Source organism: Ictidomys tridecemlineatus, unplaced genomic scaffold, assembly GCF_052094955.1.
Source record: "Ictidomys tridecemlineatus isolate mIctTri1 unplaced genomic scaffold, mIctTri1.hap1 Scaffold_96, whole genome shotgun sequence".
Lineage (NCBI taxonomy): Eukaryota > Metazoa > Chordata > Mammalia > Rodentia > Sciuridae > Ictidomys > Ictidomys tridecemlineatus.
Genome location: NW_027526172.1, coordinates 229,333 through 241,155, shown reverse-complemented (window position 1 = coordinate 241,155; position 11,823 = coordinate 229,333). Strand labels below are relative to the sequence as shown.

Genomic DNA, 11,823 nt, shown 5'->3' with positions numbered 1-11,823 from the left:
GCCCCCGCCCCCGCCCCCGCCGGCTCAGGCTCCAGGCTGGCGGCGGCGGAGGAGGCGCCAGCGGCTCAGCTGCTCCCGGCTCTGTAGGCCCGGGACCCGGCTCTCCTGGCTCATTCCCCCCAAGCCCTTGCCTGGGAATGAGGGGGGCAGTGGAGGCTCCGCTCCCCAGGGCCTGGCCCCGCTGTGACTCTCCGCTTTCTGCTGCCGGAGAAAGGAGGAGGGAGGGAGCTGAGAGTCATTTTCTGGAAAGTGTTGCAGATAACCTAAATGCAGTGGTAAGATCTGATCAGTCAAAAGTTGGGATAGAATTGTCAGCTTTAAGAATAACGATAAAGGTTGAGTTGGTTTTTGCTTTGTAGTATTTAGGAATACAGATTATGCTACATAGTCATAAGACAAAAGAGGCTGGGGTGGTGGGGGGCAATATTGTTGATTAACTCATAGCAGTATAAATGTAGATAACTATACTGACAGGAACTCATTGTTAAATGACCACACTTGCAATCTATGAGGTTTTGCTATAGATCAGAAATGCAATCCAAAGTTTACAAATCAGGGAAACAGAAATAGCAATAACTGATATGTTTAGTGCTCAATTGATGATTAATATTTGTATGAAGTTTTTCTAAGGTTTATGAAGCTTTCTTGTCTTTATTAGGTCATTTGATTATCTTTGTTATTTAAAATGTGATTGCCTAAATTGAGCAAGAGTATAATGTTTTATTTCAAATGTGTGTGTGTAGGCATGTGGGAGTGTGTGGGGGGAGACTTTAATAATAGGATTTAAATAATGGACCAGGAAAGCATAGGTAACATCTCAACTGGTAAAGAAATTAACATTTTTACAATTTAGAGTATATATATATATCAAACTTTCAAATGAATGTTCAAAATTAAGTGCAATGTTTTCATGACATTTTTAATGACTGCACAAGTATTCAACGCTTTCCTACCGCAGTATCCTTTTTTTTAAAAAAGTTAACTCAAATAATTTAGGTAATTTAGCTAAGATGTAAATATTGAATAAATGAATAAAATATTCACAATCATATTTACAATCAAATATTACTTATTGTGTGCAAGTCTATCTGGCGTACTTCGTAAACAGCCTATAGAAATTCTATTCAGGTTATTTACAAGACTCTTTATAGAGAATGAAAGACACACTCTACATTATGTAGTTCTTCTGTTAAGAAGCATATAGTCCAAAAGGAGAAAAAAAGACATGGAAAGAAAATGACAACTTCCATAGAAGTACTTGGTAGAAGGAGAAAATATGTTTGACCTGGGGCTATCAAAAAAGGCTTTTTTCATGATGATAGTAAACTTAGTCTGAGTTCAGAGGATAGATAAGTTTTGAAAGATAAGTTTGAAAGTAAGAAAAAAAAAAAGCATGAAGAGCACTGGTTTACCTTAACAAAATTACAGGACAACAAAAAGAGATTAGAAAATAAAATTTGACTCCAAAGAAAATATTATCATAGCTCAGTTTTGGCCCCATTGCCTAACCTGATTACATGGTGTAAGTAATTAGGTGTGGGCCAAGAGTGTTTATAATGGGATAAAATCTATTACTGCAAAGTGATGGTAATAGTAACATAGACTTGAGACTGCCTGGTGCTTCATGTACATTCTCTTATTCTGTCAGAGCTGCTAAGTAGATATTATACTCAGAGAGACGTGTAATTGCCTAAGGTCACTAAGTTATAATTTTTAGAAATAATATTCAAACTGTGGTCTATTTAGCTCTAACCAAGATCTTTTCATTAAGATGATATGTCTTGAGCTCTGTAATGTTTTGAACAATCAATAAAAAAAAAAAAAAAAACTAAAAAAAAAAAAAAAAAAAAAGAAAAATGATGAAAAAAAAAAAAAAAAGATCTTTTCATTGCTGCTTAAGACTTCTGTAATCTTATTAAAAATGTAATAACTTAAAAAATACATTACCCTACATTAAGATTCTCCCTTCTTTTCTTCTAAAACCTGAACTAAACATTTTCCAAAATGGTAGCCATAATTTCTCTTAACATTTACAGTAAAAAAGAAAAAATAATCCTGTTTTTCTAAAATTTAGCTTAAAGAGCATGTCAAGGAATACTAAATCTTAGCACACCTAGAATTGGTTCTTGATAGTTTTTGTAAGTGGTAGTCACAATGTGTTGATGTTATTATGCAGAAGACACAAAGTAAGTAAAACAATGCTCTTGTCCTCAGGGAACTCTTTCCTGGGGACAAAAAGTAGCACCAGTGAAACTGTGTAATCTAGCCCTGCGTATAAAAATAGCCCTTAAGTTCATCTCATATTAATTAAAGTACTTGCTAGAAATGTCATTTTCAGAAATGTCAACACACTCTGAGCACAATTCCATTTAGTGATATAAAGGGCATTTAAATAATGAAACATATAGATTGAAAATTTTAATTACTATAATGAAGTACAGCCATTGCTAAACTTGCTCATATCTTGGTTTACTGGAAGAGCTCCCTGTCACAGTAAATTTTCCTGTTAATGAAACAAACTCCTTTAAATTATAGTTGAATGTGAAATTAAACTTAGTCATCTGTACAACATGAAATTGGTTTATAACATAAATCTGTGCTGCATTCTTAAGATAATAGATTTGTAAGTCCTTAGACTGCAAAAAAATCTTCATAAGACTCTAAAATATCACTAATCAACATAAAGATTATGTTAGGATAGTAATGTTGCCTTTATTAATATATTTGATTTCATGAATATCAATTTTGACCTTGAATTTAGAAAAATTGGAGAAAATATTTTATGAAGTATAATTTAATGCAAATATTTTATGAGACATCTTTGCTGATTGATGCCTAATGGGGCTGACTTCATAATGCAAAGTTGAGAAGTAACAAATCCCTTTCCTATAAAGAGCCACTTATTTTTGCACTGTGAGAAACACTGATATATGTATTTCAGGCTAATTAAAATGTATTCATGTTGCTCAGTGTATACTCTGTTCTAATCCCTATATTCCATACTTTATAACTTTGTTAATTATTCTATATCCTAACATATACATTCTTTGTGTACACAGAGTTTTTGTCTCTTCAGGATGTTGTACATACAATGGCTCTTGAGTTAAAACCTCCACAGTCTGACTACCCTTCCCACTTCTGATTCTCATTACTCCTCAACATAGGCCTTCTGCCCTAGGAAGCTATTACTCTACTCACTTCACTTAGAAAGGCCCAATTTTCTTTTTTATGAAATATAGATGCTCTCATTGTGAAAATTCAATAAGTGCCTGTTCCAAGTTGGTAAGCAATATAGTATCACTATTTTCTGATGATCCCTTCATATGTAGCCCTACTTAAGCAGTTTATATATATATATATATATATATATATATATATATATATATATATATATATATATAATTAAAAATTATACTCATGATTATATTTGCTTATTTAGTTTCTAAAAACTATATAAAGTTGATAGAAACTATATGAATGGTTTTAACTAGTTTTTTAAAACACACATATAGTAAAAATAAATAAGATAATCTTAAAGACTAAAGTTTAAATAGATAAATATTAAGTGACACTTGAGTCTGATTTCTGAATTACCAAATTTGGAGTTGATTTTATTATTGTTAAGGAAGAATTAATTTTATTACACTATACACTAATGTCACTTTTACATGTTATATTTTTGAGTATCTGGTATGTGCTAGACTCTGTGGATGTTGGGCTTCTATTTGTCATCTTAATTATTTATACATGTCTCACCTCCATGACTACAGAAGTGAGGTCAGGGACCATACTATTTGTTACCATATCCATTGTACCTTAAATTATATATAGGCTTTTTAGTGATTTGTTATGATTATGGAGATAAATGAATAAATTTCAAAAAGAGAGAGTATGGAAAAAATACTTGTTTTATGAAAGGCTCCTGTATCAGATAGCCACTAGGCGACAGCAAATATTTTCAAGAAAATTTTTATTTTTGTCACTAGGTGGCATTCAAGGATTAGTCTCAAAATAAGGTGTACCTTTACATTTATTTTTTCTGGATAATCTCTTCCCTTTTAATGAATTTTTAGAAGATTTCCATTACATGATCTAATTTTTGATACCTACTTTTTCTTCTAATCTTATAACTAATAGCAATAGGTAATTATTGATGTTTATTTGATAAGTCTGATTTTTAAATTGTCCTTTATAAAATTTTTGTCTCTTGAGATTTGTATAGTATTTTAAAAGAGCATCATAAGGTCAAAACGGAATGAATATAGGTTGTTATTTTAAAGTAATAACGTAAAGTAATAAGAGAATATAGGTCACTATAAAGGAATATATGGGTTATATGACAATACATTTTTGACTTGCAAATAATAAAATCAGAAATAGGTGAGACTCTCAGCTATTTATCCGTATCATCAAACTAGTTTTATTTACCTAAGCAGACTGGAAAAACTGTTTAAACATCCTACACAACTCTCTTATTGGCTTAATTTTAATTCTTACTGCTTTTCATTTTCTGAAAAGCTTTACAGTTTACATTTAGGAAATGTACTTACTTACTTATAGTATGGATGGCTTGGTCATTTTTAAGTAAAGTAGTAGAAATTTAGAAGCAAATAGGCAGAATCTTCTTATGTATTTTTTTTTTTACTTTTGGTTGTCCCACTTTTAAAATAACAAATACTATGATGTAATATTACAGTGAAAATTATATGCTGCTGTATCTCATCTTCAATTCACTCAAAGTAGCTAAATGTACAATTTTTTGTTGTTGTTGTATTTTGTTTTGTTTGGTGCTCAGGATTGAACCTAGGACCTTCTGCATACTAATCATGTACTGTACCACTCTCAGTCCATCTACATTTTTATTTCACAATAAAAGTTATGTAGAATTAAAAATTATAATACAGCAACTTGATCAAACATGAAGATTTTTATTTTCTTCAATTTTAGTACAAAAATGGCACCATTTGTTTTCCTTTTTTTTCCCCTCCTGTGAGTAAAAAAAATGGGTTCAGGTACAAATTTACAGCTGCCAAGTTTCACAAATTTGGTTAATTGTTAAAGTAAAAAGGATACTTTAAGTAAAAGCAGAATTACTTCCCTTGCCTAAGGAACTATTTTAAGAATACATCTCATTATAATTCTGAATTAATATTCTTATCTAATCATGTCTTTCTCTTTATTACACAGATCTTATATTTATTGTTGTGTTCTAAATTATTATCCTTTGGTTTTATTTAATAAATATATTACAAATCACTTCAAATGCTATATTAAACATTATATTTCCTTTCTGAATATAATCTAAACAATCATCCAATGATAACTTTGGTTCAAATGTTTAAATATCATATTTTCCCATTGCTTGTTTTAAAGTTTACCAATTTTAAAAAACACCCTATTCTTGTATGATTTTGAAAGCATAAATATTAATATGTCTAAATACCAATAAATTTGCTTTGTTTTGTGCAGAAATAATTGCATTTTCCATTATACGCATATTGTATGTTTATACTGGCAGTCCTCTAAATGAGTATCTCTAAAGGTAAAAACTACCTTTGTACCTTCTATGGTTTTATTGATGACAGTGCGCAGAATCAGGATAAAGATCGACAGAATTAATATTTAATTATTTTTTAAATAATGTTGAGTTTTATTTTTTAATCTTTATTCATTTTGTTTATTTTTTATGTGGTGCTGAGGGTTAAGCCCAGTGCCTCAAATGCTCTCTAAACAAGTGCTCTCCTACAACCCCAGCCCCATATTTTGTTATTTTTATTCTGGTACATTTAAATTTAAACATACTCAGTAGTTTTATAAATATAAAATGAAACTAAAACAAAACGGATACAGAATATGAAAAAGAATTAACAAATGTCAAAAATGTCCTTAATGCTATGTAGAATTAAAATTTATACAGGGAAAAACAATCAAATGTCATCATTGAGTAAGTTCAGTTTGGGAAGATAGCATTTCCAATGTACTATTCTCAATTAAATAAAGAGGACTGCTGTTTTCATTAACTGAGAAGTCATTTCAATGATTGTGCTTACCTACTTTCAAATGTGGCACAATGATCTATTTTGAAAACTTAATTTCTGGCAGAGTGGCCTTTGCTGTAATGTTTATGTTTGACTTTAATGCATTCCTTTAATTTCTGTTGTATTTTTGATTTGCAGATTGCTCTGGGAACAGTCACAAACGTGGAAGAAGCATTGAAGTGGATAAGTTACTTACCTTTATGTATGGATGAGAGCAAATCCATTAGTGTATGGCATCAGTCACAAAGCTTATCAGGTAGAAAATGCAAACTCATTTATTAAAAAAAAACCCTCAAGCCTTCTTTTTGGTTCTGTAATCCTTTCATGATGTGAGGATAAATATTTGCTACTTTTGCCTCATCTGAAAAGAGTTATGGACCTAGAAGAAAAATAAAGATCCTTAATCATTTTTAAAATACACTAAAAAATTAAATTTGTTTCTTGTAATTATTTTCCTTTATTTAAATATCTTTTCCCATTAATAATGTTGATATCTGTATCATTCTATTTTTCAGGTATATTTCTGTTAGGTGTTAATATTTCACCATGAGTTTTTACTCTGGTACATTTAGTTTTAGAAATAACCAGATATAAGGAAACATAGACCATTTTTAAAAATAGGCTTGTTATATACAATCTACTCCTCCTGTCATGTCCCTTCTATGCCCTATAGTGAAATAAAAGATAGCATTAAAGCATTATTGTCTTAACAGTTTAAAGTTTAAAGTCAGTTTCATGATTCAATGTGTGTGCATAGACAGAGAATTAAATACACGTGATAGCAGGTCTTTCTATGAGCTTTATAGTTGTGTGGTCCATGTGGCTTACAGATCTTGTCTATTCTTTAGAACACTGCTTTATATACTGTAAATGCTTCCTAATTACAGATAAAATTCAGTTGTAATGTAATAAAAACATTATTTCACCATCTTCATATGATATTTACTTCTGTTAAGTCAAAATTATCAAAGAGGTTGAGTCTAACTCAAAATTATATTTTTTCTCTATTTACCAATATATATGCACACAAATATTGTATTGATAAATACACATACATATGCATTGAATGTGTGTGCATGTATTGGTAAATATATATATATATATATATATATATGTATATATATATATAATATATATTATATATGTATATATATATACATATATATATATATTATGTGCATTTGTTATCAAAGCAATTGCCAAACTTTTGGCTTTTGGGGGTTTTCTTTCATTTTTCCTTTTCTTGTACAGTAGATATTGCCATGAAAGAGTTGAAACTTAAGACTTAGGGGAGAAACATTAAGAATAGTAGTAGCAACTAGTTCTGAAGCTGGTAATCTGAAATTCATAGGTTTTCATACTTCGGTCTTCTTTACATAGAATTTCACTACTTTTCTGCTTCTCAGTTAAAATATGTGCTGATCTTCAAATGGATGTCTTATTTTATAAGCAATTTATAACTGCATTATAATCTGTGATTTCATACATTTTTATATTTATTAATTTTTAACTGGTACTCTATAGACACACATAAAGGTGGGAATCACTGTGGGTTATTCATACATGTGCATAGCATAATTTGGTCAGTTTATTCACTCAATTCCTCCCTTTTCCATCCCTTCTCCCTTCCCTCTGTACCCTTTATCTACTTCGCTGATCTCTGTTCTGTTTTCATGGGACATTGCCCACCCTCTTTCTCTATTTTTTTTACTTCCTTAGTTATCTCTTGCTTCCACATGAGATAAAACATAAGGCCTTGACTTTCTGAGTCTGGCTTATTTCACTTAGCATGGTGTTCTCCAGTTCCATCCATTTGCCAGCAAATGCCATAATTTCATTCTTCTTTATGTCTGAATAAAACTCCATTTTGTACATATACCATATTTTCTCCATTCGTTCATATGTTAATGGGTACCCGAACTGGTTACATAACTTGACTATTGTGATTTGTGCTGCTGTGACCCAACAATCCCAACAGACCTTGCACTTTTTAAATAATGTGTCTCTAAATGTTCTCATCACAAATATGATCATTGTGAGAATAATCAAAGGTACAATGAAAATTTTCTGAAGGACTAAAATTAAACAAGTACATGTATTTTCATGGGTTAAATATCCCTTAGAATAAGATAAACACATCAATTGATTTTTAAGTATTAGGTTAATATCAAAAGTTTTTTTGCAGTATAATGAAAACTTTAACATAGTTTTCTGGTATTTAAGAAAGAGGAATTTTTTTTCTTCCAGGATTCATAGTTTTACTGCATTTACAGTTCTATATCTTAACTTTTTCTTTAACTTATATGTTTTGATTTTGTTGCTCTGTAAATTTGTATCTATAGAATTCTTATAGACAAAAGCAAATCAAGTAGCTTGGACCTGATATATATAGTATCACTTATAGCAAATATTTGCTAATACTCTTGATGCTATGTTACTTATCTGCAGTTGGTTTCCTTTTGCCTAATTTTTCTGATTTTTAAAACTTTTTTAAGCTACCAAAAAGATCTAAGTTAAAACAAATGGTGGAAATATTAACTCATTAGATTTCTAAGGAGGTTTACTACTTCTCCAACACCCCATTAAAGGTCATATTTTACATTATTGCTCATAACAAGAGATTAATCTTCAAGACTTATATGTGTATGGTTGTGCACTTGTACAGTATGGTTGTGCATGTATATACATAGCAAAAAGAATATTTGTGAGTATTTTGTATTGAATATCAATTTATACTTAGAAAAAAGTTATAATAGTTTTAAAACTATATAAAAGTTCACTGTCAACTTCATTTTATTCTTTGCTTCTATTATTATTATAGACAAAATAGATTTTTCTACCAACAGTTGTGAAAATTACTAAAACAATAGAATTGCATTTTTAAGGGGATAACCATTCATTTATTTTACCTTTGACAGGAGAAAGCATTTTTGCCATCATATCTCCAAATGACTGATAAAATAGAAGTATGGTTTGGTAATTTAAAGTGCCTATTTAAGTGTGGGAATTAGAAGATGATATTTTTTTTCCTTATACCCAATTCCCTGTGTCTATAACCTTAAAGATTATAAGACCATGGAAGAATAATATTGGTGTCTAAAGAGACTGTACAGACTTATAGTTTTATTATCCAAAAAGACTATGTGGATTGATAATTTTAATGAATTTTAAAGCTTTCTTTATTTAATCAAATACAATATTTTCTAGTTGTTTCTTAAATGTATAGAATGTACTTCAGAATTTATAATTGAAAAATCTCTGATCAGCAGCTTCAATACTGGGTATATACCCAAAGGAAATGAAATCAGTATGTTGAAGAACATCTGTACTCCTGTGTTCATTGCAGCACTATCCATGCAAAGAAATGGAAGCAGCCTAAGTGTTCATCAGCTTATGAATGGATAAAGAAAAATCTAATACCTATACACAAATGGTGCATTATTCAGCTATAAAAAAAAGACTGATATTTTGTCTTTGCGGTAACAGGGATGGAACTGGATGTCGTTATGTTAAGTGAAATAAGCTAAGTACAAAAGAACAGGTACCACCTGATCGCATTCATGTGTAGAATCTCAAAAAGTTGATGTTACAGATGTTGAAAATAGAATGGTGGTTACTAGGGGCTGGAGAGAGGGATGGGGAGAGACTCATCAATGAGTACTAAGTTTTTATCATAAATAAATGATAAATGTTAGACTGATCAATGAGTACCAAGTTTTTACCATAAATAAATGATAAATGTTTGAAAGATAGTTGTATTCAATCTGTTTTAAATATTGCACAATATATTTTTGTATTGAAAAATCACTTTACACCATTGATACATATAATTTTATGCTTCAAAGTACCAGTTCAAAATTAAGTTTTTAAAAGTCTAATTAAAACATCAAGTGTTTATATTTCTTTCCTGTAGATTGACCCAACATTAAGAAAGCATCGAGAACAGTTAGTCATTGAAGTTGGACGAAAACTAGACAAAGCTCAGATGATTCATTTTGAAGAGAGAACTGGCTATTTTTCCTCAACGGATTTGGGTTGAACCGCCAGCCACTATTATATTAAATACAATACCATTGAGGTAATATTCTAAGAGGAACAAATGCAAAAATGTTTGTTTTTACAGTCAAATACTTTCTAGACTTCAAAATATATTAATAATGCCAAATAACAAAAGCAACTTATGAGCAAATACATTTAGTTTATATGAATTCAGCAATATACTTTTAGTAATGACAAGAAAAAAATGACTTTAGATAGCAATGGTGCTCTTCTGCCATCCTGTTTCATGAACATATCCTAAACACTACATACACCTGAAATAGTTGAAGCCTATTGGTGAGTCTTACAGAGTGTGTGCCAGAATGATTTTAAGCTGGATTTGATAGCTTAATTATTTCCTTGAATAAAAAGTTGAAAATTTAATTGCATATTAGTAAGAAACACTAAAGAAGAGTTTAAGAAACTACTAAAATTACCAACTCAGCCTGTTTGTACTAGATGGTTAATTTAAGGAACTTTTAAGGCCAATTTTGACCATACAATTATAAGAGGATTTGTTGCTTTTTAACAACGTCCTGTTTAAGATGATGTGATACTTTAATATTTTTACTTTTAAAAAGCATATACATTTCTTTATGTGTTTTCTTGTACATATATCAATACATGTCAATACAATGATAACCTGTTGGGAGAATACTTAAATATGAAGAGATTGAAATAAGTTAAGTTGAATTTTTATACTTTTTTCAATAGATAGTGTTTTGAGTTTTTTCTTAAATTCATTTTTGCCTTTTGTACATAAAGTTGTTTTTAAAATAGGAGAATAGAAATCATCAAAAAGAAAAACTCAGTTTATATGAAATCTTGGGTTTGTAGATTTAATATTTGCTTATATATAAAACAGGTTTCAGAAAAACACCTTTATGTGCTTACTGGGTTTTCCTCATTTTTTCAGAATAACCTATTGTATTACACTAGATTTCTGCAAGACCTCTTTATATATTATCTCAGAGCTGTGATTTGGTGGTTCCTCAATCCCAGACCTAGTCCTTCCTCCTTATATCTCATTGTCTCTATGAGACAGCCTTTCTCATTTGTCCTCTTGCTAGTAGACTGCTGCCAAACTACACCCTAACACTTTCTTTTTTGCAGTTCTTTTTCAGCAACTCTAGCCGTGTAGTACCTTTGTCTTTTCTGTATGGCCTTTAACTGATTTTTCTGTGTATTCGCGCTATTCATATTTTGAGATTCTTTGAATTGCATGTTGTCTAGTTATTTTCCTCTGAATTTTATATGATGTATGTGAGCTTATAATTAGTAAGTGATGTAGATTTCCATATGCCTATACTGAGGTCAAGACCAGAATGTTATGTTGAACATTTTTAGACATTTAGTATAGATTTCATTAGATGATTTTACCGATCTTTTTTTTGGTTCTAATGGCTTTCTTAACTATGTTTAGGAGTGTTTTTTAATCTTTCATAAATTTGATAATATCTTTTGATCTTCTATTTTAATTAAATGTGACACTTACTTTGGTAGACCTTTAATGAACTCTTCGATGCTCACAAAACAGAAGGTGACATATCTGAGATAGTCTCAAAGCCAAATAATTTGATCAGATCAAGGTAAGATTACTTGAAGTTTCAGTCAGGTATGTACATTTATTTATTTATGAAAGTTTGAAATTAATTGTTATTCCTGATACAATCTAAAAAAGCCATATGGCATATTTGGAGTATCAGCAGTGTTTTCTATTGTACAAGAAAACTCAGTGTTCTAGATA

The 11,823-nt window shown here is 30.3% G+C and overlaps 1 long non-coding RNA gene across 1 annotated transcript; it reads left to right on the top strand.

Moving 5' to 3' along the window:
- Window positions 1–57: 57 nt before the first annotated feature.
- Window positions 58–10,603, top strand: LOC144374925 (uncharacterized). Its single transcript, XR_013434163.1, has 3 exons — window positions 58–275; window positions 6,177–6,294; window positions 9,952–10,603. It is a non-coding gene; the product is annotated as an uncharacterized LOC144374925 (long non-coding RNA).
- The last annotated feature ends 1,220 nt before the right edge of the window (window positions 10,604–11,823 follow it).